The sequence below is a fragment of the Parasteatoda tepidariorum genome, chromosome 8, assembly GCF_982258835.1.
Source record: "Parasteatoda tepidariorum strain Cologne lab strain chromosome 8, Ptep-v5.0, whole genome shotgun sequence".
Lineage (NCBI taxonomy): Eukaryota > Metazoa > Arthropoda > Arachnida > Araneae > Theridiidae > Parasteatoda > Parasteatoda tepidariorum.
Window position 1 is genome coordinate 27,442,942 of NC_141762.1, and position 23,629 is coordinate 27,466,570.

The 23,629-nt window shown below is 31.7% G+C and overlaps 38 non-coding genes across 38 annotated transcripts; 37 read left to right on the forward strand and 1 right to left on the reverse strand.

The window, feature by feature from the left end:
* The first annotated feature begins 8,543 nt into the window (after window positions 1-8,543).
* TRNAP-CGG (transfer RNA proline (anticodon CGG)) lies at window positions 8,544-8,616 on the forward strand. Its single transcript has one exon. It is a non-coding gene; the product is annotated as a tRNA-Pro (tRNA).
* Window positions 8,617-10,845: 2,229 nt separating this feature from the next.
* On the forward strand, window positions 10,846-10,918 carry TRNAT-CGU (transfer RNA threonine (anticodon CGU)). Its single transcript has one exon. It is a non-coding gene; the product is annotated as a tRNA-Thr (tRNA).
* A 240-nt stretch (window positions 10,919-11,158) lies between these two features.
* TRNAT-CGU (transfer RNA threonine (anticodon CGU)) lies at window positions 11,159-11,231 on the forward strand. The gene has a single exon. It is a non-coding gene; the product is annotated as a tRNA-Thr (tRNA).
* A 239-nt stretch (window positions 11,232-11,470) lies between these two features.
* Window positions 11,471-11,543, forward strand: TRNAT-CGU (transfer RNA threonine (anticodon CGU)). Its single transcript has one exon. It is a non-coding gene; the product is annotated as a tRNA-Thr (tRNA).
* A 240-nt stretch (window positions 11,544-11,783) lies between these two features.
* TRNAT-CGU (transfer RNA threonine (anticodon CGU)) lies at window positions 11,784-11,856 on the forward strand. The gene has a single exon. It is a non-coding gene; the product is annotated as a tRNA-Thr (tRNA).
* A 240-nt stretch (window positions 11,857-12,096) lies between these two features.
* Window positions 12,097-12,169, forward strand: TRNAT-CGU (transfer RNA threonine (anticodon CGU)). The gene has a single exon. It is a non-coding gene; the product is annotated as a tRNA-Thr (tRNA).
* Window positions 12,170-12,409: 240 nt separating this feature from the next.
* On the forward strand, window positions 12,410-12,482 carry TRNAT-CGU (transfer RNA threonine (anticodon CGU)). Its single transcript has one exon. It is a non-coding gene; the product is annotated as a tRNA-Thr (tRNA).
* Window positions 12,483-12,721: 239 nt separating this feature from the next.
* On the forward strand, window positions 12,722-12,794 carry TRNAT-CGU (transfer RNA threonine (anticodon CGU)). The gene has a single exon. It is a non-coding gene; the product is annotated as a tRNA-Thr (tRNA).
* A 240-nt stretch (window positions 12,795-13,034) lies between these two features.
* Window positions 13,035-13,107, forward strand: TRNAT-CGU (transfer RNA threonine (anticodon CGU)). Its single transcript has one exon. It is a non-coding gene; the product is annotated as a tRNA-Thr (tRNA).
* Window positions 13,108-13,346: 239 nt separating this feature from the next.
* TRNAT-CGU (transfer RNA threonine (anticodon CGU)) lies at window positions 13,347-13,419 on the forward strand. The gene has a single exon. It is a non-coding gene; the product is annotated as a tRNA-Thr (tRNA).
* Window positions 13,420-13,659: 240 nt separating this feature from the next.
* On the forward strand, window positions 13,660-13,732 carry TRNAT-CGU (transfer RNA threonine (anticodon CGU)). The gene has a single exon. It is a non-coding gene; the product is annotated as a tRNA-Thr (tRNA).
* Window positions 13,733-13,972: 240 nt separating this feature from the next.
* On the forward strand, window positions 13,973-14,045 carry TRNAT-CGU (transfer RNA threonine (anticodon CGU)). Its single transcript has one exon. It is a non-coding gene; the product is annotated as a tRNA-Thr (tRNA).
* A 239-nt stretch (window positions 14,046-14,284) lies between these two features.
* On the forward strand, window positions 14,285-14,357 carry TRNAT-CGU (transfer RNA threonine (anticodon CGU)). The gene has a single exon. It is a non-coding gene; the product is annotated as a tRNA-Thr (tRNA).
* A 240-nt stretch (window positions 14,358-14,597) lies between these two features.
* Window positions 14,598-14,670, forward strand: TRNAT-CGU (transfer RNA threonine (anticodon CGU)). The gene has a single exon. It is a non-coding gene; the product is annotated as a tRNA-Thr (tRNA).
* A 239-nt stretch (window positions 14,671-14,909) lies between these two features.
* On the forward strand, window positions 14,910-14,982 carry TRNAT-CGU (transfer RNA threonine (anticodon CGU)). The gene has a single exon. It is a non-coding gene; the product is annotated as a tRNA-Thr (tRNA).
* Window positions 14,983-15,222: 240 nt separating this feature from the next.
* Window positions 15,223-15,295, forward strand: TRNAT-CGU (transfer RNA threonine (anticodon CGU)). Its single transcript has one exon. It is a non-coding gene; the product is annotated as a tRNA-Thr (tRNA).
* A 240-nt stretch (window positions 15,296-15,535) lies between these two features.
* On the forward strand, window positions 15,536-15,608 carry TRNAT-CGU (transfer RNA threonine (anticodon CGU)). The gene has a single exon. It is a non-coding gene; the product is annotated as a tRNA-Thr (tRNA).
* Window positions 15,609-15,847: 239 nt separating this feature from the next.
* On the forward strand, window positions 15,848-15,920 carry TRNAT-CGU (transfer RNA threonine (anticodon CGU)). The gene has a single exon. It is a non-coding gene; the product is annotated as a tRNA-Thr (tRNA).
* Window positions 15,921-16,159: 239 nt separating this feature from the next.
* On the forward strand, window positions 16,160-16,232 carry TRNAT-CGU (transfer RNA threonine (anticodon CGU)). Its single transcript has one exon. It is a non-coding gene; the product is annotated as a tRNA-Thr (tRNA).
* A 239-nt stretch (window positions 16,233-16,471) lies between these two features.
* Window positions 16,472-16,544, forward strand: TRNAT-CGU (transfer RNA threonine (anticodon CGU)). The gene has a single exon. It is a non-coding gene; the product is annotated as a tRNA-Thr (tRNA).
* A 240-nt stretch (window positions 16,545-16,784) lies between these two features.
* On the forward strand, window positions 16,785-16,857 carry TRNAT-CGU (transfer RNA threonine (anticodon CGU)). Its single transcript has one exon. It is a non-coding gene; the product is annotated as a tRNA-Thr (tRNA).
* Window positions 16,858-17,097: 240 nt separating this feature from the next.
* Window positions 17,098-17,170, forward strand: TRNAT-CGU (transfer RNA threonine (anticodon CGU)). The gene has a single exon. It is a non-coding gene; the product is annotated as a tRNA-Thr (tRNA).
* A 239-nt stretch (window positions 17,171-17,409) lies between these two features.
* TRNAT-CGU (transfer RNA threonine (anticodon CGU)) lies at window positions 17,410-17,482 on the forward strand. Its single transcript has one exon. It is a non-coding gene; the product is annotated as a tRNA-Thr (tRNA).
* A 240-nt stretch (window positions 17,483-17,722) lies between these two features.
* TRNAT-CGU (transfer RNA threonine (anticodon CGU)) lies at window positions 17,723-17,795 on the forward strand. The gene has a single exon. It is a non-coding gene; the product is annotated as a tRNA-Thr (tRNA).
* Window positions 17,796-18,034: 239 nt separating this feature from the next.
* On the forward strand, window positions 18,035-18,107 carry TRNAT-CGU (transfer RNA threonine (anticodon CGU)). Its single transcript has one exon. It is a non-coding gene; the product is annotated as a tRNA-Thr (tRNA).
* A 240-nt stretch (window positions 18,108-18,347) lies between these two features.
* TRNAT-CGU (transfer RNA threonine (anticodon CGU)) lies at window positions 18,348-18,420 on the forward strand. The gene has a single exon. It is a non-coding gene; the product is annotated as a tRNA-Thr (tRNA).
* Window positions 18,421-18,660: 240 nt separating this feature from the next.
* Window positions 18,661-18,733, forward strand: TRNAT-CGU (transfer RNA threonine (anticodon CGU)). The gene has a single exon. It is a non-coding gene; the product is annotated as a tRNA-Thr (tRNA).
* Window positions 18,734-18,973: 240 nt separating this feature from the next.
* Window positions 18,974-19,046, forward strand: TRNAT-CGU (transfer RNA threonine (anticodon CGU)). Its single transcript has one exon. It is a non-coding gene; the product is annotated as a tRNA-Thr (tRNA).
* Window positions 19,047-19,286: 240 nt separating this feature from the next.
* Window positions 19,287-19,359, forward strand: TRNAT-CGU (transfer RNA threonine (anticodon CGU)). Its single transcript has one exon. It is a non-coding gene; the product is annotated as a tRNA-Thr (tRNA).
* Window positions 19,360-19,599: 240 nt separating this feature from the next.
* On the forward strand, window positions 19,600-19,672 carry TRNAT-CGU (transfer RNA threonine (anticodon CGU)). The gene has a single exon. It is a non-coding gene; the product is annotated as a tRNA-Thr (tRNA).
* Window positions 19,673-19,912: 240 nt separating this feature from the next.
* TRNAT-CGU (transfer RNA threonine (anticodon CGU)) lies at window positions 19,913-19,985 on the forward strand. Its single transcript has one exon. It is a non-coding gene; the product is annotated as a tRNA-Thr (tRNA).
* A 240-nt stretch (window positions 19,986-20,225) lies between these two features.
* Window positions 20,226-20,298, forward strand: TRNAT-CGU (transfer RNA threonine (anticodon CGU)). Its single transcript has one exon. It is a non-coding gene; the product is annotated as a tRNA-Thr (tRNA).
* Window positions 20,299-20,538: 240 nt separating this feature from the next.
* TRNAT-CGU (transfer RNA threonine (anticodon CGU)) lies at window positions 20,539-20,611 on the forward strand. The gene has a single exon. It is a non-coding gene; the product is annotated as a tRNA-Thr (tRNA).
* Window positions 20,612-20,851: 240 nt separating this feature from the next.
* Window positions 20,852-20,924, forward strand: TRNAT-CGU (transfer RNA threonine (anticodon CGU)). The gene has a single exon. It is a non-coding gene; the product is annotated as a tRNA-Thr (tRNA).
* A 240-nt stretch (window positions 20,925-21,164) lies between these two features.
* TRNAT-CGU (transfer RNA threonine (anticodon CGU)) lies at window positions 21,165-21,237 on the forward strand. Its single transcript has one exon. It is a non-coding gene; the product is annotated as a tRNA-Thr (tRNA).
* A 241-nt stretch (window positions 21,238-21,478) lies between these two features.
* TRNAT-CGU (transfer RNA threonine (anticodon CGU)) lies at window positions 21,479-21,551 on the forward strand. The gene has a single exon. It is a non-coding gene; the product is annotated as a tRNA-Thr (tRNA).
* Window positions 21,552-21,791: 240 nt separating this feature from the next.
* Window positions 21,792-21,864, forward strand: TRNAT-CGU (transfer RNA threonine (anticodon CGU)). The gene has a single exon. It is a non-coding gene; the product is annotated as a tRNA-Thr (tRNA).
* Window positions 21,865-23,373: 1,509 nt separating this feature from the next.
* On the reverse strand, window positions 23,374-23,446 carry TRNAT-CGU (transfer RNA threonine (anticodon CGU)). The gene has a single exon. It is a non-coding gene; the product is annotated as a tRNA-Thr (tRNA).
* Window positions 23,447-23,629: the final 183 nt, after the last annotated feature.

Consider the following 23,629-nt stretch of genomic DNA (forward strand, 5'->3'; position numbering starts at 1 on the left):
AAATGCACCTCACGTTGAATTCTGGGTTAAAAAAAAATAGTAAAAAAGATGAATTCTACGAGGAATTTTGAAATTTGTTCCGTTTTTTTCATTATTGTTTCAGCAGCATTTATTGAAGTTGACATTGTATTTTTATGCTGTTTAATGCTCAAGTTATTTCAAGATGGGAAACATTTGTGTTTGCTTCAAAAATTTGAAATTTTATCTGTCTTTTTGAAGCCTGGGCTTTAAATAATGGCTGGAAATGCGATTTTTATTTAGGAATATGTATCTCAGTGGAAAGTAAAATGTTAAATGCGATAAAAAAATTTTAAAATGTTAAATTAATTAGCTTTTATTATCTTCAATTATTTCTAATTATTACATAAAAAATAGATTTTGTTCCGTTTTACACATTGAAGGATATTTTAGTCTTTGTTCATAACACAAGAGAACTAACTCAAATAATGGGTTAACTCAATTGATGGGACTAACTATCAAATAATAATATTCTCTGAGGATAAAAGTGTGGTCAAAACTACTAAAATATGGTAGTTTCTGACTCTATGGGAGCATCAAATAATCGAGTAATTTTTAACGAATAATTTTTTCAACGAATAATTTTTAACGAAGCACTTTAGTAATGATCTTGGTAAAATAGAATTTTATAATATGTGATGAAATTTGGTAAAATCTGGTAAGATACCTTAAAGCATGGCATTTATTTGGTTTACTTTTCAGCTTTGTATTTTTTTACTAAATATGTTGTGATAATAACTGTTATTTTGAAAACCATAATTTCTATTAAACCGTTACCATATGAACAGAAAATTTACGATTGTTAATTGTTTACCAGAATTGTTATTTTTCAACAAAAATTTCATTATTATACAGCTCGGTAATTTTACCAAATTCTATTGCTTCCATGTGCCATAACCTGCTGTAAAGATAACTTGAATCAAATTTCTTGCAGCTGCACTGTGGAACAAAAATCATTTTTCGAGGTCAAAAATAAAGAAAATGAAGTTATAAGGAAAAAAAATCTCAATATGGTTTTTTGTAGTAAAATGTCCAAGGAATATGACGGTGTATTCTGTTTTTTTCTTTTTTTTTTTTTTTTTTTTTTTTTTTGCTTCTTAATGGAAATAGCAATTAAATGGAAACAAAGTCGAAATAAAAAAAATTAATTTTTCAGTTAAATTTTTATTAATATGATAAATCTTTATAGCAAATAAAAATATTAAAAGTATGCATGATTTATATATAAATGTATTCCTAAGATATATATGAATTCATTATTATATATAAATACTATTAAGACCAGAGCCATTTCCCTATTTCTGCCCTGTACAATGAAATTGTAACTTTAGGGTGTTCTATTAAAAAAAAACTTACGTTGCCGAGGTAAAAAAAAAATGTATACATTTGTTTGGTACATATACTCAGGAACTAAAAAAAAAATTAGCTGCGAATATTTGCGAATTTGGCTGATATATCGATTTTTAAAGTTTGTGTCATTTTTATAATAATGATAAAATTAATGAAAAAATTATAAAAATAAACTTGAGATTATTATTTTTGTTATAACATTTTCAAAATTTTTGATATCTAGCAAAATAGATTCATTATTTTTTTTAAATTCGATAATCGAATTTGTAATTAACAATCTTAAATATTTTGATTCAATTTATGTAGTTAAATTTGTTTTGATAAATATTTGCGATTTTACATCCATTACTTTATTTATTAAAATTATTAAAAACAAATTTGTTATCAAAGATCTCAAAAACTACTAGTAAATAATTTTTATTTATTTATTTACAATTTTTTCAATAATCATCCGCCATTTTGTTTTCTTGAAAGTTTTACTTCATATTTGAAATCAGCGACCCAAAACACCTATAGGTGATCAATTTTTATAACATTGAAGTTAATTTTCTAATTTTGGCCGCATTTCTCTGATTTTGTCCCGCTGTGCGCTGTTTAAATTTTTATTTGTAATTAAATATTACGATCAACAAAAATAAAACAAATTGTATTTTTACATAAACAATCGTTTTTTTAAGAGAAGCAAACTAAAAAGAATCTTAAAACATTATTTTTAAGTAATACAATTAAACCAATAAAGTGTACCCCATATATTGGACGCTGCATCTCAGGTTTAAGTAACCTAAAATAAATTAAAAAGTTATTTATGAAATGGATGCAAATGTAATTGAATATAACCATTTCTTAATTCGTTATTTACAAGTTTAATGCAATCTCTAAGGATAATATTCTATATTTTTTTTATTTAAATTATATGTTAAAAAATCTCATTTATTTAAAATACTTAAACTTTGTAATGATTTGTCACAATTGTTGACATTTTTTACATTTCGTTGAAAGCTGTGTTTAGCATTTGTATATTCAACTAGTAGGGTCTACTATAAAGCACCATACGTGTTTCTAAATGTTCGTGTTTATTTATTTTAAATTGCTGAAATTAAACTCATTAAAAAGGACAAACAAATTATTTGTTTTATATTTAACAAGAGACTTACTGACTTGAAATTAAAGATTTACAAACATAAATTTTTCTTGTATAAAATGTTTTGTATTTTTAAGGATAAAAAGGCAAAGTATAATTAGTTAACAATCTTACAAAGAATGATGAAATATTTTTATAAGCAATTATCTGGTTCATGAAATTTTCTCTTCATACTATTAAGATGTTACACGATTTTAGTGGTTTTTAAGTGCTCATTACATCTAACTCATAGGTTCAACTCCGTAGCTATTGAATTTTGAACATAAGCCAGGTCTCAAGGGAGCTCCTGGATCAAGAATGGGGACAAAATAGCCTTTGTGGTGAATTTTTTGATCTAGTTAACCCATATTTGCGTTACAAAGAGAGAAAAACCACTAAAAACTCCCACGTCAAACAAGGCAGCAACGTGAATCCAACTAATGAACCGTCTATGATATTTTACGTTAGTATAGTCGGTGCGAGCCCGGAGCAGAAATCGTATCGACAAGTCTCTACTGCCTAGACACAGGTATGATTCTAACTTGGGTCACCTCATTGGGAGGCGACCCTTCTACCCTCTGAGCCACTGCGACTCAAAGAGAAACATTGTAAATAATATACAGTCTCAGTGATGGGAAGGAAAGGCATGAACCTTGCAATTGATTCAAATTCTAGATTGAAAACCTGCATTAGCACATAACTGCCATAGTACAGTTGTTCGGAAATATTTTATGAAATGAAATTAAAATAATATTTAAATTCGAAAGAATTTCAATAAAAAAAATTCTCCCATATTTGAGGACATAACTGTTTAAGTAATAAATCTTATTTTCTAATACTTGAATTACTGATTGGTTAACGTGGGTAAAACAAGCTTTAAAAGTTTTTAAAAATCCAAGATTTATACATTAAAACAACGAATGTTTCTGCCTCGAAGAAAATCTTTTTCCCTATGATACAAAAAGCTAGTCGTAATATTAATTAGTTTTTTTTTCATTCACTTTGATTAAAAACATAATCTTAAATTCAGATCTGAAAAAAAACATTTAAAAAAACGTAAGAATAAAGGATATATATTTTTAATAAGTAGGGGAGAGTGGGGTCAATTGTAACAGGGTACGATTGTAACAGAGCAAAAATTTCGAGTGTCGGGTTCTAGATTTGGTTCCTAGGTGGCACACAAGGTGTATTTAATAAATCTACATGTACACCCCTGATGGCAACCACTTTTATGTACTTTTGAAAGAGTTACATCACAAAAGATATTTTCACGCCACGCAAGTACTTTTTTTGGTATTAGAGTATTATATTGTAACAAAGTAATTTTGTTTAAACAAATAAAAATTAGTAACCGAATATGTAAGTGAACACTTTAATTAACATTTCAATAAAAAAAAGATTAGTTTTGCTAATTAACTAGCATTGTTTTTAAGAAATGAAGCTGAAATGGCGTCTTGGGGACAATTGTAACAATAAGTAAAGGGACGATTGTAACAGCTGAAAATAAATAATCTTATGTTTACAACCATTACTTAACTCTTTAAGAACCACCAATAGTTTCCTATATCATTTATATTATGTTGCATGTGCATTATTTTATTTGTCACCTTTCACAGCATAAATTAAAATTTTTAACCTTTTAAAGTTAAAAGTTTAACCCTTTAAGTTTCTGCTCATTATTATTTTTACACCTAAAATATCACTACTATTTTGATCAATAAAAAAATATATCACAACTATGATAATATGTATAATTAACTATGTTTTAGTTGAATTTATGAACTGTTACAATTGACCCCGTAAGTGGGGACAATTGTAACAACTGCACGACTGTCAAAAATTGTTAATAACTAATATAATAATATTTAAAATCAGGTATTTATTTTTTTTCTAGCAGAGGATAGTCTACTTTACTCGTCTGTCAATTAATACTAATAATATATTGGATTTTTTGTTAGTTAAAAATAGTTAAGTAAAAAATGTTACAATTGACCCCACTCTCCCCTATGCAAATTTCAAATTTAAACTGAAAAATACTTTTTTTTTAAATAATCACTGCGGTATTCTCCTATAATTTTATTTATCTGAAATAACCTAGGAATCACTCAGGTATCCTAAAAACAAATTACAAAACTAGACTCAACACCTTAAAATTTATTTGTTCGATATCAAATTTTTATGTTACATTTATCACCATTCTCTTGCAATTGCGCCCTCTACTGATTCAGCTACTTACAAGTTGCCATCTAGAATGGTAACTAAACCTTTTTACTATGCGATAATTTTATGAATCACCCAGTTTGACCCCTAACATATAAGGGACCATAAAGTCCAGATGTTTACCCTCTTTTAAAAGAGTTTATCGCATTTTTATGCATTTTTTCTTGGAGACCATAATCCAACAGTCCAAATATTCCACTCACGAAAGGGTATGCTACTCGTAACATGTTCTACGCTCGCAAGGCCACTGGCGACATAAAAATGCTATAATCTAATAATAGCAATGATCTGCCAAGACTTTTCTGAGAAAGTGCGAGAAAGAAGGAAGAACATAAATATACGAATCTGGAATTGGATGTCTATCTCTGTTTGTTTTGATTGGTTGGTAGAAAGTTGATGAAAAAAAATCTAAAATAAAAAGTTTAATTTTGGAGAAAAAATGGTAAAATGTCTCCTTTGGGCTTGATGAATTAGTATTTTGCTATATTTAGTCTTTGGTATTTATTAAAAAAACTTAAAATTACGCTTTTACAGATTTATTTTGTTTTAATGAATTCTTAATAAAGTACACTCCCATGAAAATCCCTCTTACGTTGAACCATAGTATCTGTATCGTAAACCGGTTCAAATTTACTAAATCCTCAATACTTACTAAATTAACCTTACTGGAACCTCAACAATCATTCATACGAAGTTCGATAGTATGGTTTAACTAAACACAATATTAAGAATGGAGCGAATTTGGATGATAATATGGTTCAAAATGCTTTAAAATTCCTAAAAATGTAGTTTAGCCAGAAAATCTTAAAGAAATTTAAAGGTCAAAATTTAAAAAAAGAAAACACTACTCTACTTTGCATTTTGCGATTAAATAAAACTTGACGAAGGTAGTGCTAATAAAGCTCCACTTGTCTATTCACCGCAAGAAGACGATTGGGTAACCTTACTTTGATCCGAAGTTTCATTGTGCTGCAGAATCGTCGATGGCACGAAGCTTTTCATCGCCAGTCATAAATTTCTTTAAACGAGTTACTTTGTTGTTGTTGTAGTTCATTTACGTCGCACTAGAGCTGCACAATGGGCTATTGGCGACTGTCTGGGAAACATCCCTTAGGATGATCCGAAGACATACCATCACAATTTTGATCCTCTGCAGAGGGGATGGCACCCCCGCTTCGGTAGCCCAACGACCTGCACGCGAAGTCGAGCACTTTACGGTAGCACAGTTTAACGAGGACCAATGCCGCACACCCTCGGTCCCTACGCAGACTGATCCAAGTGGTCACCCACCCTCACACTGACCGCAGCCAGTGATGCTTGACTTCAGTGATATGCTGGGAACCGTGTCTTAACGATCAGTCCACTACGGGACACGATTTACTTCGTAACCTTTGCTGAATGAATAGGCTCACAACAAAATTTGGCATTCAATTGTTTTCTTACTAGGTGGCCGAGCGGTCAGCGTGCCTGATTGTGAAGCCAATGGTTGCGGGTTCGTATCCCGCTCAGGGCAAGAATTTTTCTCCCTCTCTCTGTGTTGTCCATTGTTGTGTGATGTATGAATGTGGCACACCCAAAAACGAGTGTATCTGTGGCAGTGTTGCGTGGGTAATGTTGCTCGCTTCCGTGACATAGTTTCGCGGGTGCCCACTGCGATAAATGAGCAATACTTCCGGCATCTTCCGAGGTGAGAAACGAAAGTTCAATGCCAGCAGTAGAAAAAAATATGTTTTCTTACGATGGATGCATTATAAATGCCTAGTTTGATTATGCAATACTAAACAGAGAGTAGTTGTCAAAAAGTTGTATAAATTACTTTCTACGTACCTCTTCTTCTTCAGGAGCGCAACAGCCCTTTGCAGGCCTTGGCTGCCTCCACAGCACGCCTTCTCCAGCTCCCTCTGTCCATGGCAACTCCCCTCCAGTTCTTAAATTTTAGGACTTTGAGCTTGTTTTCGGTGTCTTTCTACGTACAGTCAGACAAAAAAATAATAACCGAATATGGAATTTTACGAAAGTCGTATATTTAAAATTCGATTTCACAGAAACTATTCCACCAAATTCTCTCTGATTTCGTAATATGGCGTGTAAAATTACATACTTTAAAATTATGCAAAAAAAATTCTATACCTTACAATTTAAAATTGTTCCGTCTATTAATAAATAAAATAATAATAAATATTATTTTTTGCAGGGAATTATCTTTGGATAAACGAATTTTATAATTGCGTGCGAAACTTTTCAATTCACTTAAAAAGTTCTAGAGATACGGTGAAAAACCCAAAGAAACGGATAGTTAACAGATAGGGTTCCAAATAATTGCTCTCCTCACCAAACGTTGGGGACCATATTTCCCTGATAGTGACTATACCCCCTATATTTTGGGAATCAGAAATCCGAATCCGTTGCAAAAAAGGTACGTTTATTCAGAGAAAGTACGTATTGTGTCCGATTTCTTACCTTAAAATACTGTCTGCACTAATTAAATATCATATTTGAGGCCAACTTCTCAAACCATTAAGAATAAATACTAGAACGTGAAGTTCAGATCATTAAATCAAAAGTTATTCAGAGTGGTCCATTTAATATATTTTTTTTTGACACACTGTACTTATTCTTCATATACCTCTAATAAATTTCTTAAAAATTTCTGTAAAAAAATTGAACTTCTTAATATAATTATAAACTGAAACTAATTGCTTCTTATTCTGCGTCTTGGCGTAATAATAATTACTCGTTTAAATTAGTTATGCAGAATAAAAATTAAAATAGGTTATAAATGTAGAGAGCTGTTTTAAATAACGTTGTTTCCAACCAACATTAAAAACGCATTACTATAAATCAATGTCCTTAATTTTAATCTGGACGGCGAGAAAAGAAAATGCTAATTTAAAAAGGAAAAGAGAAAGAAAATTAAAGTACTCGCAGAAGAAAAATAAATTTGTATACAAAAGATTTCAAGATATTTCATTTGAGGGTAAATATAAAATTAATATTCAAAAACGCATGATTTCTAAAAAAGTTTATCTAATTTTACTGAACTCTTAAATCTTTCTAAGTCAGTACGTTTTATATGAAGGTATGATAAATATACAACTGACATCTTGAAAGTAGTACTAAAATTATATAACATTGTATATAAATATAACTAAAATTATATAACATTTATATAAATATAACTAAAATTACATAATATTGTATATAAATATAACTAAAATTGCATACTAAAATTATATACTGAAATTATAAAAAAATAAAATTCAATTTTGAATTGTGTATTTGTTACTGCTATAGAATCTATGAAATGCCTAATAATTGAGGAGATGCGTATAATGTTTTGCGTATAATGCTTGGCATTCATAAGCAAAGTATGAATTATGAAAATTATGATATTATATACTTTACGTAGTCATTTTTTAAAATGTCTGTAGGTTTTACAGTAGTTATTTTATAGAATACCTTAACAGTGGAAAAAAATTAACCATTTCAAACTTTGCTGGTGGCTTTTAAAAATTGTATGTAGTAACTAACCATTCTAAAGAATGATGAGTTCATTCTTAATTTTTCCACTCTTAAACGCTTCACATGATTGTATGATAAATATACACCTGATATCGTATTTAATGGTACGAAAATTGTACAACTTAATATTCTTCAATTTTAAATTATATATGTGTTACAGTAGCTTTCCGAAATGCTTACATGCTTGTGAATAGCTTTATTGAAGATTATTATTCAAAGAATATTATTTTGGAATAATTATTAAGCGGATTAACGCGCAAAGGCATCTAAAAAATGATTGAAAGTTTGAAACAGTTTATCGAAAGGCCGTCACGCCATCATGGCTCAGTGGTTAGAGCACTAGTCTCGGAAACCAGGGGTCGTGAGTTCAATCCTTACTGATGGCTGGAGATTCGCAGAGGAGAACTGATTTTCGTAAGAAGAATGACAGTTTTTTTTTTTAAATTTGTGTAATTTTACATAACATAACAGTTGTATTTCGACATGCTTACATGCTTTCGAATAGCTTTAGTAAAAGATTATTATTCAAAGAATATTATTTCGGAATAATTATTAAATGTATTAAAGCGCAAAGGCATCTCAAAATTGATTGAAAGTTTAAAACAGTTTATTTAAAGGCCATCACGCCATCATAGCTCAGTGGTTAGAGCACTGGTCTCGTAAACCAGGGGTCGTGAGTAGTACTGGGCAATATTAGAAATTATATATCGTGATGCATCATCAGTTTTGCATCGCGATATAGCGATGTATCACGATATAGTATTTTTGAATTTCATTTACTTGTAAGGCACAGAAAGTCAGATTTCTATCAAAACTTCATACTCAGATTGATTTAAATCAATTTATAAATTTGAAGATATATATGTTTTGCTTAAGAAAGATATTAAATAAATTGACTACAATGTACAAATCTTACTTAAAATATTTATTGAAATGTTTGTTTAGAAATTCATAATACGCTTAAAACAAAGTGTTAAAAACTTTTTTTAAAGCGTTTTTTACAAATTAATATTTTCTTGTACTATTATGCGTAAATAATTACATAATTATTAAGTTCGAACTTAATGTTCAATTTCTAAATGAAAAAGTAAATGCAAGTTTTGTTACATTTTCTAAAAATGATAACGCTAATAAATGAAATATTTCTAAATTTAAAAATAAATAATAAAAAAATAAATAAAATTGAAATTTATCAATATATTTACCTAACAGTATAGAAAGAAAATTTAAAAAATAAGTCCGTTAAAAATTGTTTGTTTGTCCAAAACAACGTGCTAAATAAATTTTAGAGAAAAAAAAAACGCTTTTAGAACAGTATTTTTTATTGTTATTATTTCGAAAAAATAATTAAATTAAATTGAATAATGACCTAATTATTAACGAAAAACAAAGTAAGGTTTAATATCTTAAAAATAAAAACAAAAGAATTGTGATATTCGATAATATATTTAGCTAATTAACAAATAATATGAAAAGAATATTTAAAAAAAAATTATTATACTCTTTAATAAAACGAAGTGCTAAATGATTTAAAAAAATGAATAAAATACGCAAACCTTTCAAATTTTTTTGAATAAACAAAGTTGAGTGATTTATGTCCAAATCCAAATGACAAAAAATAAGTTTTGTTTTAACTTTATTTCTAAAAATAAAAGCAACAAGATTTATAAATTTAAAATCAGTAATAAAAGTCTATTAAATTATTAGGAGTTTTATCCAAAAAGTTTTTAATAAATGAAAAGAAAGTAAAAAAATAACTTAACAATTTTAATGCTTTATGGGCGCCTTAAATTAGATTTCCGATAATTTTCACATTTATAAATAAAAAAAAGTTTTGTTAAAAAAAACTTTTTTAATTAATAAAGAAATTCCTCTTTATATATTCTTTTCAATAATAGATTGCCTTCAGAACAAGGTAACATCGGCGATCACGAATTTAGTCCCACTGAAAATAATCTACAAGAAACGATATCAAGTCGCTACAAAAAAACAAAAAAAAAACTTAGAGGTGCGAAAACGAACATGCGAGATTACGATATATGTTCTCAAAACTCTGATTCTGATTCTACAGCTCACCAATCAAGGTCATTTCAACATAACGAAACGAGCATCGTCTTCCACAGCGCGAGTCAACATCGGAACGTAAGAGAGGAGTCTTATATCGCTATATCGTTTTCTGATATCCTCGCGTGTCTTATATCGCTATATCGTTTCGCGATCGTTGTCTTTACTCGAAGGCTTAAATCAGATTTCTGATGTATCGCCTTGAATGAAAGTCGCTGTATCGTCTTGCCGATATATGCGTTAAATCGATATGTCTCGATACATCGATTTATAGCCCAGTCCTAGTCGTGAGTTCAATCCTCACTGATGGCTGGAGATTCGCAGAGGAGAACTTATTTTCGTAAGTAGAATGACAGCTTTTTTTTTTAAATTTGTGTAATTTTACATTACGTAACAGTTGTATTCCGAGTTGCTTGCATGCTTGCGAATAGCTTTAACAAAAGATTATAATTCTAAGAGTATTATTTTGGAAAAATTATTAAACGGATTAAAGCGCAAAGGCATCTCAAAATTGATTGAAAGATTAAAACAGTTTATTCAAAGGCCATCACGCCATCATAGCTCAGTGGTTAGAGCACTGGTCTCGTAAACCAGGGGTCGTGAGTTCAATCCTTACTGATGGCTGGAGATTCGCAGACGAGAAATTATTTTCGTAAGTAGAATGACAGCTTTTTTTTTTTAAATTTGTGTAATTTTACATTACGTAACAGTTGTATTCCGAGTTGCTTGCATGCTTGCGAATAGCTTTAACAAAAGATTATAATTCTAAGAGTATTATTTTGGAATAATTATTAAACGGATTAAAGCGCAAAGGCATCTCAAAATTGATTGAAAGTTTAAAACAGTTTCTTCAAAGGTCATCACGCCATCATAGCTCAGTGGTTAGAGCGCGGTTCTCGTAAACCAGGGGTCGTGAGTTCAATCCTCACTGAAGGCTGGAGATTCGCAGAGGAGAACTTATTTTCGCAAATAGAATGACAGTTTTTTTTTTAAAATTTGTGCAATTTTACATTATATAACAGTTGTATTCCGAGTTGCTTGCATGCTTGCGAATAGCTTTAACAAAAGATTATAATTCTAAGAGTATTATTTTGGAATAATTATTAAACGGATTAAAGCGCAAAGGCATCTCAAAATTGATTGAAAGTTTAAAACAGTTTATTCAAAGGCCATCACGCCATCATAGCTCAGTGGTTAGAGCACTGGTCTCGTAAACCAGGGGTCGTGAGTTCAATCATCACTGATGGCTGGAGATTCGCAGAGGAGAACTTATTTTCGTAAGTAGAATGACAGCTTTTTTTTTTAAAATTTGTGTAATTTTACATTACGTAACAGTTGTATTCCGAGTTGCTTGCATGCTTGCGAATAGCTTTAACAAAAGATTATAATTCTAAGAGTATTATTTTGGAATAATTATTAAACGGATTAAAGCGCAAAGGCATCTCAAAATTGATTGAAAATTTAAAACAGTTTATTCAAAGGCCATCACGCCATCATAGCTCAGTGGCTAGAGCACTGGTCTCGTAAACCAGGGGTCGTGAGTTCAATCCTCACTGATGGCTGGAGATTCGCAGAGGAGAACTTATTTTCGTAAATAGAATGACAGTTTTTTTTTTTTAAATTTGTGCAATTTTACATTACATAACAGTTGTATTCCGAAATGCTTACATGCTTTTGAATAGCTTTATTAAAAGATTATTATTCTAAGAGTATTATTTTGGAATTTTTATTAAACGGATTAAAGCGCAAAGGCATCTCAAAATTGATTGAAAGTTTAAAACAGTTTATTCAAAGGCCATCACGCCATCATAGCTCAGTGGTTAGAGCACTGGTCTCGTAAACCAGGGGTCGTGAGTTCAATCCTCACTGATGGCTGGAGATTCGCAGAGGAGAACTTATTTTCGTAAGTAGAATGACAGCTTTTTTTTTAAAAATTTGTGTAATTTTACATTACGTAACAATTGTATTCCGACTTGCTTGCATGCTTGCGAAAAGCTTTAACAAAAGATTATAATTCTAAGAGTATTATTTTGGAATAATTATTAAACGGATTAAAGCGCAAAGGCATCTCAAAATTGATTGAAAGTTTAAAACAGTTTATTCAAAGGCCATCACGCCATCATAGCTCAGTGGTTAGAGCACTGGTCTCGTAAACCAGGGGTCGTGAGATCAATCCTCACTGATTGCTGGAGTTTGGCAGAGGAGAACTTATTTTTGTAAGTAGAATGACAGTTTATTTTTTAAAATTTGTGTAATTTTACATTACATAACAGTTACTTTCCGAAATGCTTACATGCTTGCGAAAAGCTTTATTAAAAGATTATTATTCAATGAATATTATTTTGGAATTTTTATTAAACGGATTAAAGCGCAAAGGCATCTCAAAATTGATTGAAAGTTTAAATCAGTTTATACAAAAGCCATCACGCCATCATAGCTCAGTGGTTAGAGCACTGGTCTCGTAAACCAGGGGTCGTGAGTTCAATCCTCACTGATGGCTGGAGATTCGCAGAGGCGAACTTATTTTCGTAAGTAGAATGACAGCTTTTTTTTTTAAAATTTGTGTAATTTTACATTACGTAACAATTGTATTCCGACTTGCTTGCATGCTTGCGAAAAGCTTTAACAAAATATTATAATTCTAAGAGTATTATTTTGGAATAATTATTAAACGGATTAAAGCGCAAAGGCATCTCAAAATTGATTGAAAGTTTAAAACAGTTTATTCAAAGGCCATCACGCCATCATAGCTCAGTGGTTAGAGCACTGGTCTCGTAAACCAGGGGTCGTGAGATCAATCCTCACTGATTGCTGGAGTTTGGCAGAGGAGAACTTATTTTTGTAAGTAGAATGACAGTTTATTTTTTAAAATTTGTGTAATTTTACATTACATAACAGTTACTTTCCGAAATGCTTACATGCTTGCGAAAAGCTTTAACAAAATATTATAATTCTAAGAGTATTATTTTGGAATTTTTATTAAACGGATTAAAGCGCAAAGGCATCTCAAAATTGATTGAAAGTTTAAAACAGTTTATTCAAAGGCCATCACGCCATCATAGCTCAGTGGTTAGAGCACTGGTCTCGTAAACCAGGGGTCGTGAGTTCAATCCTCACTGATGGCTGGAGATTCGCAGAGGCGAACTTATTTTCGTAAGTAGAATGACAGCTTTTTTTTTAAAAATTTGTGTAATTTTACATTACGTAACAATTGTATTCCGACTTGCTTGCATGCTTGCGAAAAGCTTTAACAAAAGATTATAATTCTAAGAGTATTATTTTGGAATAATTATTAAACGGATTAAAGCGCAAAGGCATCTCAAAATTGATTGAAAGTTTAAATCAGTTTATACAAAAGCCATCACGCCATCATAGCTCAGTGGTTAGAGCACTGGTCTCGTAAACCAGGGGTCGTGAGTTCAATCCTCACTGATGGCTGGAGATTCGCAGAGGCGAACTTATTTTCGTAAGTAGAATGACAGCTTTTTTTTTTAAAATTTGTGTAATTTTACATTACGTAACAATTGTATTCCGACTTGCTTGCATGCTTGCGAAAAGCTTTAACAAAATATTATAATTCTAAGAGTATTATTTTGGAATAATTATTAAACGGATTAAAGCGCAAAGGCATCTCAAAATTGATTGAAAGTTTAAAACAGTTTATTCAAAGGCCATCACGCCATCATAGCTCAGTGGTTAGAGCACTGGTCTCGTAAACCAGGGGTCGTGAGATCAATCCTCACTGATTGCTGGAGTTTGGCAGAGGAGAACTTATTTTTGTAAGTAGAATGACAGTTTATTTTTTAAAATTTGTGTAATTTTACATTACATAACAGTTACTTTCCGAAATGCTTACATGCTTGCGAAAAGCTTTAACAAAATATTATAATTCTAAGAGTATTATTTTGGAATTTTTATTAAACGGATTAAAGCGCAAAGGCATCTCAAAATTGATTGAAAGTTTAAAACAGTTTATTCAAAGGCCATCACGCCATCATAGCTCAGTGGTTAGAGCACTGGTCTCGTAAACCAGGGGTCGTGAGTTCAATCCTCACTGATGGCTGGAGATTCGCAGAGGCGAACTTATTTTCGTAAGTAGAATGACAGCTTTTTTTTTAAAAATTTGTGTAATTTTACATTACGTAACAATTGTATTCCGACTTGCTTGCATGCTTGCGAAAAGCTTTAACAAAAGATTATAATTCTAAGAGTATTATTTTGGAATAATTATTAAACGGATTAAAGCGCAAAGGCATCTCAAAATTGATTGAAAGTTTAAAACAGTTTATTCAAAGGCCATCACGCCATCATAGCTCAGTGGTTAGAGCACTGGTCTCGTAAACCAGGGGTCGTGAGATCAATCCTCACTGATTGCTGGAGTTTGGCAGAGGAGAACTTATTTTTGTAAGTAGAATGACAGTTTATTTTTTAAAATTTGTGTAATTTTACATTACATAACAGTTACTTTCCGAAATGCTTACATGCTTGCGAAAAGCTTTATTAAAAGATTATTATTCAATGAATATTATTTTGGAATTTTTATTAAACGGATTAAAGCGCAAAGGCATCTCAAAATTGATTGAAAGTTTAAATCAGTTTATACAAAAGCCATCACGCCATCATAGCTCAGTGGTTAGAGCACTGGTCTCGTAAACCAGGGGTCGTGAGTTCAATCCTCACTGATGGCTGGAGATTCGCAGAGGCGAACTTATTTTCGTAAGTAGAATGACAGCTTTTTTTTTTAAAATTTGTGTAATTTTACATTACGTAACAATTGTATTCCGACTTGCTTGCATGCTTGCGAAAAGCTTTAACAAAATATTATAATTCTAAGAGTATTATTTTGGAATAATTATTAAACGGATTAAAGCGCAAAGGCATCTCAAAATTGATTGAAAGTTTAAAACAGTTTATTCAAAGGCCATCACGCCATCATAGCTCAGTGGTTAGAGCACTGGTCTCGTAAACCAGGGGTCGTGAGTTCAATCCTCACTGATGGCTGGAGATTCGCAGAGGATAACTTATTTTCGTAAGTAGAATGACAGCTTTTTTTTTTAAAATTTGTGTAATTTTACATTACGTAACAATTGTATTCCGACTTGCTTGCATGCTTGCGAAAAGCTTTAACAAAATATTATAATTCTAAGAGTATTATTTTGGAATAATTATTAAACGGATTAAAGCGCAAAGGCATCTCAAAATTGATTGAAAGTTTAAAACAGTTTATTCAAAGGCCATCACGCCATCATAGCTCAGTGGTTAGAGCACTGGTCTCGTAAACCAGGGGTCGTGAGATCAATCCTCACTGATTGCTGGAGTTTGGCAGAGGAGAACTTATTTTTGTAAGTAGAATGACAGTTTATTTTTTAAAATTTGTGTAATTTTACATTACATAACAGTTACTTTCCGAAATGCTTACATGCTTGCGAAAAGCTTTATTAAAAGATTATTATTCAATGAATATTATTTTGGAATTTTTATTAAACGGATTAAAGCGCAAAGGCATCTCAAAATTGATTGAAAGTTTAAATCAGTTTATACAAAAGCCATCACGCCATCATAGCTCAGTGGTTAGAGCACTGGTCTCGTAAACCAGGGTTCGTGAGTTCAATCCTCACTGATGGCTGGAGATTCGCAGAGGCGAACTTATTTTCGTAAGTAGAATGACAGCTTTTTTTTTAAAATTTGTGTAATTTTACATTACGTAACAATTGTATTCCGACTTGCTTGCATGCTTGCGAAAAGCTTTAACAAAATATTATAATTCTAAGAGTATTATTTTGGAATAATTATTAAACGGATTAAAGCGCAAAGGCATCTCAAAATTGATTGAAAGTTTAAAACAGTTTATTCAAAGGCCATCACGCCATCATAGCTCAGTGGTTAGAGCACTGGTCTCGTAAACCAGGGGTCGTGAGATCAATCCTCACTGATTGCTGGAGTTTGGCAGAGGAGAACTTATTTTTGTAAGTAGAATGACAGTTTATTTTTTAAAATTTGTGTAATTTTACATTACATAACAGTTACTTTCCGAAATGCTTACATGCTTGCGAAAAGCTTTAACAAAATATTATAATTCTAAGAGTATTATTTTGGAATTTTTATTAAACGGATTAAAGCGCAAAGGCATCTCAAAATTGATTGAAAGTTTAAAACAGTTTATTCAAAGGCCATCACGCCATCATAGCTCAGTGGTTAGAGCACTGGTCTCGTAAACCAGGGGTCGTGAGTTCAATCCTCACTGATGGCTGGAGATTCGCAGAGGCGAACTTATTTTCGTAAGTAGAATGACAGCTTTTTTTTTAAAAATTTGTGTAATTTTACATTACGTAACAATTGTATTCCGACTTGCTTGCATGCTTGCGAAAAGCTTTAACAAAAGATTATAATTCTAAGAGTATTATTTTGGAATAATTATTAAACGGATTAAAGCGCAAAGGCATCTCAAAATTGATTGAAAGTTTAAATCAGTTTATACAAAAGCCATCACGCCATCATAGCTCAGTGGTTAGAGCACTGGTCTCGTAAACCAGGGGTCGTGAGTTCAATCCTCACTGATGGCTGGAGATTCGCAGAGGCGAACTTATTTTCGTAAGTAGAATGACAGCTTTTTTTTTTAAAATTTGTGTAATTTTACATTACGTAACAATTGTATTCCGACTTGCTTGCATGCTTGCGAAAAGCTTTAACAAAATATTATAATTCTAAGAGTATTATTTTGGAATAATTATTAAACGGATTAAAGCGCAAAGGCATCTCAAAATTGATTGAAAGTTTAAAACAGTTTATTCAAAGGCCATCACGCCATCATAGCTCAGTGGTTAGAGCACTGGTCTCGTAAACCAGGGGTCGTGAGATCAATCCTCACTGATTGCTGGAGTTTGGCAGAGGAGAACTTATTTTTGTAAGTAGAATGACAGTTTATTTTTTAAAATTTGTGTAATTTTACATTACATAACAGTTACTTTCCGAAATGCTTACATGCTTGCGAAAAGCTTTAACAAAATATTATAATTCTAAGAGTATTATTTTGGAATTTTTATTAAACGGATTAAAGCGCAAAGGCATCTCAAAATTGATTGAAAGTTTAAAACAGTTTATTCAAAGGCCATCACGCCATCATAGCTCAGTGGTTAGAGCACTGGTCTCGTAAACCAGGGGTCGTGAGTTCAATCCTCACTGATGGCTGGAGATTCGCAGAGGCGAACTTATTTTCGTAAGTAGAATGACAGCTTTTTTTTTAAAAATTTGTGTAATTTTACATTACGTAACAATTGTATTCCGACTTGCTTGCATGCTTGCGAAAAGCTTTAACAAAAGATTATAATTCTAAGAGTATTATTTTGGAATAATTATTAAACGGATTAAAGCGCAAAGGCATCTCAAAATTGATTGAAAGTTTAAAACAGTTTATTCAAAGGCCATCACGCCATCATAGCTCAGTGGTTAGAGCACTGGTCTCGTAAACCAGGGGTCGTGAGATCAATCCTCACTGATTGCTGGAGTTTGGCAGAGGAGAACTTATTTTTGTAAGTAGAATGACAGTTTATTTTTTAAAATTTGTGTAATTTTACATTACATAACAGTTACTTTCCGAAATGCTTACATGCTTGCGAAAAGCTTTATTAAAAGATTATTATTCAATGAATATTATTTTGGAATTTTTATTAAACGGATTAAAGCGCAAAGGCATCTCAAAATTGATTGAAAGTTTAAATCAGTTTATACAAAAGCCATCACGCCATCATAGCTCAGTGGTTAGAGCACTGGTCTCGTAAACCAGGGGTCGTGAGTTCAATCCTCACTAATGGCTGGAGATTCGCAGAGGCGAACTTATTTTCGTAAGTAGAATGACAGCTTTTTTTTTTAAAATTTGTGTAATTTTACATTACGTAACAATTGTATTCCGACTTGCTTGCATGCTTGCGAAAAGCTTTAACAAAATATTATAATTCTAAGAGTATTATTTTGGAATAATTATTAAACGGATTAAAGCGCAAAGGCATCTCAAAATTGATTGAAAGTTTAAAACAGTTTATTCAAAGGCCATCACGCCATCATAGCTCAGTGGTTAGAGCACTGGTCTCGTAAACCAGGGGTCGTGAGTTCAATCCTCACTGATGGCTGGAGATTCGCAGAGGATAACTTATTTTCGTAAGTAGAATGACAGCTTTTTTTTTTAAAATTTGTGTAATTTTACATTACGTAACAATTGTATTCCGACTTGCTTGCATGCTTGCGAAAAGCTTTAACAAAATATTATAATTCTAAGAGTATTATTTTGGAATAATTATTAAACGGATTAAAGCGCAAAGGCATCTCAAAATTGATTGAAAGTTTAAAACAGTTTATTCAAAGGCCATCACGCCATCATAGCTCAGTGGTTAGAGCACTGGTCTCGTAAACCAGGGGTCGTGAGTTCAATCCTCACTGATGGCTGGAGATTCGCAGAGGATAACTTATTTTCGTAAGTAGAATGACAGCTTTTTTTTTTAAAATTTGTGTAATTTTACATTACGTAACAATTGTATTCCGACTTGCTTGCATGCTTGCGAAAAGCTTTAACAAAATATTATAATTCTAAGAGTATTATTTTGGAATAATTATTAAACGGATTAAAGCGCAAAGGCATCTCAAAATTGATTGAAAGTTTAAAACAGTTTATTCAAAGGCCATCACGCCATCATAGCTCAGTGGTTAGAGCACTGGTCTCGTAAACCAGGGGTCGTGAGTTCAATCCTCACTGATGGCTGGAGATTCGCAGAGGATAACTTATTTTCGTAAGTAGAATGAAAGCTTTTTTTTTTAAAATTTGTGTAATTTTACATTACGTAACAATTGTATTTCGACTTGCTTGCATGCTTGCGAAAAGCTTTAACAAAATATTATAATTCTAAGAGTATTATTTTGGAATAATTATTAAACGGATTAAAGCGCAAAGGCATCTCAAAATTGATTGAAAGTTTAAAACAGTTTATTCAAAGGCCATCACGCCATCATAGCTCAGTGGTTAGAGCACTGGTCTCGTAAACCAGGGGTCGTGAGTTCAATCCTCACTGATGGCTGGAGATTCGCAGAGGATAACTTATTTTCGTAAGTAGAATGAAAGCTTTTTTTTTTAAAATTTGTGTAATTTTACATTACGTAACAATTGTATTCCGACTTGCTTGCATGCTTGCGAAAAGCTTTAACAAAATATTATAATTCTAAGAGTATTATTTTGGAATAATTATTAAACGGATTAAAGCGCAAAGGCATCTCAAAATTGATTGAAAGTTTAAAACAGTTTATTCAAAGGCCATCACGCCATCATAGCTCAGTGGTTAGAGCACTGGTCTCGTAAACCAGGGGTCGTGAGTTCAATCCTCACTGATGGCTGGAGATTCGCAGAGGATAACTTATTTTCGTAAGTAGAATGAAAGCTTTTTTTTTTAAAATTTGTGTAATTTTACATTACGTAACAATTGTATTCCGACTTGCTTGCATGCTTGCGAAAAGCTTTAACAAAATATTATAATTCTAAGAGTATTATTTTGGAATAATTATTAAACGGATTAAAGCGCAAAGGCATCTCAAAATTGATTGAAAGTTTAAAACAGTTTATTCAAAGGCCATCACGCCATCATAGCTCAGTGGTTAGAGCACTGGTCTCGTAAACCAGGGGTCGTGAGTTCAATCCTCACTGATGGCTGGAGATTCGCAGAGGATAACTTATTTTCGTAAGTAGAATGAAAGCTTTTTTTTTTAAAATTTGTGTAATTTTACATTACGTAACAATTGTATTCCGACTTGCTTGCATGCTTGCGAAAAGCTTTAACAAAATATTATAATTCTAAGAGTATTATTTTGGAATAATTATTAAACGGATTAAAGCGCAAAGGCATCTCAAAATTGATTGAAAGTTTAAAACAGTTTATTCAAAGGCCATCACGCCATCATAGCTCAGTGGTTAGAGCACTGGTCTCGTAAACCAGGGGTCGTGAGTTCAATCCTCACTGATGGCTGGAGATTCGCAGAGGATAACTTATTTTCGTAAGTAGAATGAAAGCTTTTTTTTTAAAAATTTGTGTAATTTTACATTACGTAACAATTGTATTCCGACTTGCTTGCATGCTTGCGAAAAGCTTTAACAAAATATTATAATTCTAAGAGTATTATTTTGGAATAATTATTAAACGGATTAAAGCGCAAAGGCATCTCAAAATTGATTGAAAGTTTAAAACAGTTTATTCAAAGGCCATCACGCCATCATAGCTCAGTGGTTAGAGCACTGGTCTCGTAAACCAGGGGTCGTGAGTTCAATCCTCACTGATGGCTGGAGATTCGCAGAGGATAACTTATTTTCGTAAGTAGAATGAAAGCTTTTTTTTTTAAAATTTGTGTAATTTTACATTACGTAACAATTGTATTCCGACTTGCTTGCATGCTTGCGAAAAGCTTTAACAAAATATTATAATTCTAAGAGTATTATTTTGGAATAATTATTAAACGGATTAAAGCGCAAAGGCATCTCAAAATTGATTGAAAGTTTAAAACAGTTTATTCAAAGGCCATCACGCCATCATAGCTCAGTGGTTAGAGCACTGGTCTCGTAAACCAGGGGTCGTGAGTTCAATCCTCACTGATGGCTGGAGATTCGCAGAGGATAACTTATTTTCGTAAGTAGAATGACAGCTTTTTTTTTTAAAATTTGTGTAATTTTACATTACGTAACAATTGTATTCCGACTTGCTTGCATGCTTGCGAAAAGCTTTAACAAAATATTATAATTCTAAGAGTATTATTTTGGATTAATTATTAAACGGATTAAAGCGCAAAGGCATCTCAAAATTGATTGAAAGTTTAAAACAGTTTATTCAAAGGCCATCACGCCATCATAGCTCAGTGGTTAGTGCACTGGTCTCGTAAACCAGGGGTCGTGAGTTCAATCCTCACTGATGGCTGGAGATTCGCAGAGGATAACTTATTTTCGTAAGTAGAATGACAGCTTTTTTTTTTTAAAATTTGTGTAATTTTACATTACGTAACAATTGTATTCCGACTTGCTTGCATGCTTGCGAAAAGCTTTAACAAAATATTATAATTCTAAGAGTATTATTTTGGAATAATTATTAAACGGATTAAAGCGCAAAGGCATCTCAAAATTGATTGAAAGTTTAAAACAGTTTATTCAAAGGCCATCACGCCATCATAGCTCAGTGGTTAGAGCACTGGTCTCGTAAACCAGGGGTCGTGAGTTCAATCCTCACTGATGGCTGGAGATTCCCAGAGGAGAACTTATTTTCGTAAGTAGAATGACAGCTTTTTTTTTAAAAATTTGTGTAATTTTACATTACGTAACAATTGTATTCCGACTTGCTTGCATGCTTGCGAAAAGCTTTAACAAAATATTATAATTCTAAGAGTATTATTTTGGAATAATTATTAAACGGATTAAAGCGCAAAGGCATCTCAAAATTGATTGAAAGTTTAAAACAGTTTATTCAAAGGCCATCACGCCATCATAGCTCAGTGGTTAGAGCACTGGTCTCGTAAACCAGGGGTCGTGAGTTCAATCCTCACTGATGGCTGGAGATTCGCAGAGGAGAACTTATTTTCGTAAGTAGAATGACAGTTTTTTTTTTTTTTAATTTGTGTAATTTTACATTACATAACAGTTTTATTCCGAAATGCTTACATGCTTGCGAATAGCTTTATTAAAAGATTATTATTCAAAGAATATTATTTTGGAATAATTATTAAACGGATTAAAGCGCAAAGGCATCTCAAAAGTTATTGAACGTTTAAAACAGTTTATAGAATGGCCATCAAGCCATCATAGCTCAGTGGTTAGAGCACTGGTCTCGTAAATCTCTCTCGTGCTCAATCCTCACTGACTTTTCGAAATATGTAGTCCAGTAATGAACATGTAGTACTTAATAATTTCCATTTTGTTTTAATAATTTTTGTCTTTCTTTCTTAGATTCGCGTCACGTAACATTTTATTTCTGTGAGGTTTACTTGTTTGAGAAAAGATTTAACAATTTTAATTTCTCTAAAGTAAACAATGGCTTCTCCAAAGTGATTGTATGTTAAATATGTAAATACCTTTTCATGAAGAACAATTAAGTAAAATGACAAACAAATTTGCTCATTGTTTAGTCTGTCACTAATTTATCGTGAGTAGTGTACAAAAATTGGATAACTCGCTTTTAAAAATTTATGAGTACCAGAAATGTTTTGCTTCATTTTAAGAGTAGTTTTGTTCAAATAGTTTCCCTTTAGTTGACCTTCTGTTAAAGAACAGAGCATAAAATATAAAAAAAAGCGTTTTTTTTCCAGAAAACTCTTGATCGAATAATACGGTCTTTATGTATTGTGACTCGCTATTTCAAGGGCCTCACCTTAAATATGCTAAATATTTGTTGCTGACATTTGTATGTAAAAAATCAGATGTCTCAACGTACCTTTCCTGTTTAAACAGATATCTTTCTGAGTTTTAAAGTACGAGGTTTTGGCGCAATCTGTAAAAAAAAGTTTCCAAGAATTTCATTAGGAGAACGACTGAAATTTTGGACCCATTTATATTAATTAAAATTTTTGCGAATTTTGCGGCATCTTAATTAGTTACGTACGACAAAAAATATTTATAACACAATATTAAAATTAGTTCATCCAATGATAATTCGAAGTAAAATTATTATTTAAAATATTTTTTCTCATTATCTTTAATAGTGATCGAAATATTTGAAATGCAAGTTTATGCATCATTTTAAAGTACGCAATTTTTAATGAAAGACTACAAAATTTAATCGAAATTTGTCGAAGTTGTAGTCACTGAATTAATAAAGCTTAGAAAATTGTATATTTAATTGTTTCCTATGTTTAAATATCTCACCTCATTCTAGACCATGACTATGCAAAATACAACAATTATGAGAATTCGTGCTGCTCCTATAAACGCTAAATATAGTTCCTTAGCACTCTATAGAGTAATGGCGTTTCATACTGACGTGGTAACATGTAATGTAAAATTACACAAATTTTTAAAAAAAACTGTCATTCTACTTACGAAAACATGCTCTCCTCTGCGAATATCCAGCCATCAGAGAGGATTGAACTCATGACCGCTGCTTTACGAGACCAGTGCTCTAACCACTGAGCTATAATGGCAAGATTGACCTTGTATAAACTGTTTCAAACTTTCAATCACTTTTGAGATGCCTTTGCGCTTTAATCCGTTTAATAATTATTACAAAATATTATTTTTTGAATAATAATTCTTTAATAAATCTATTCGCAAGCATGTAAGCATTCCGGTATACAACTGCTATTTAATGTAAAATTACACAAAAT